We start from the raw sequence: 492 nt of genomic DNA, 5'->3' as shown, positions 1-492 counted from the left end.
TATGGCAGGGTGGGAGCTGGCTTGCTGGGGGAAACACCTCCTCCTGGACATACAATTTCAAATCACACACACAGCAGAAGCCACTTCTGCCCAGCACAGAACAAATTATTTGTGTTTCCATGCCAGTGTTTGAGATTAAAGTAAAAAGTAAAAAAAAAAAAAAAAAAAAAAATCAAGATTCCACAGCAATTCTATAAGAACTCTGGATGCAGGTATGTCTCACACCAGCTTTTTGCTCTTTGAGGATTATCATGTTTTCTGTGGGTTTCACAGAATATGTCTTTGCAACTGAACCATTTAAAGAGACACAATGATATCATCATGAAAACAGGTCATAACCACAACCACACGCTAGTGAGACATACCTGGCATCATCTTTTTTTCTTAGTAACAATAGATACAGTTTTTTATTTCTGGGGAAAAAAAACAGAAACCCAGTCACATGCCACATGGGAAGGTAAGTTTTGCCACCTTTCTACACAATAAAAAGAA

This window comes from Egretta garzetta, unplaced genomic scaffold, assembly GCF_000687185.1.
Source record: "Egretta garzetta isolate BGI_Z169 unplaced genomic scaffold, ASM68718v1 scaffold172, whole genome shotgun sequence".
NCBI lineage: Eukaryota > Metazoa > Chordata > Aves > Pelecaniformes > Ardeidae > Egretta > Egretta garzetta.
Note: the sequence above shows the minus strand (reverse complement) of the source record.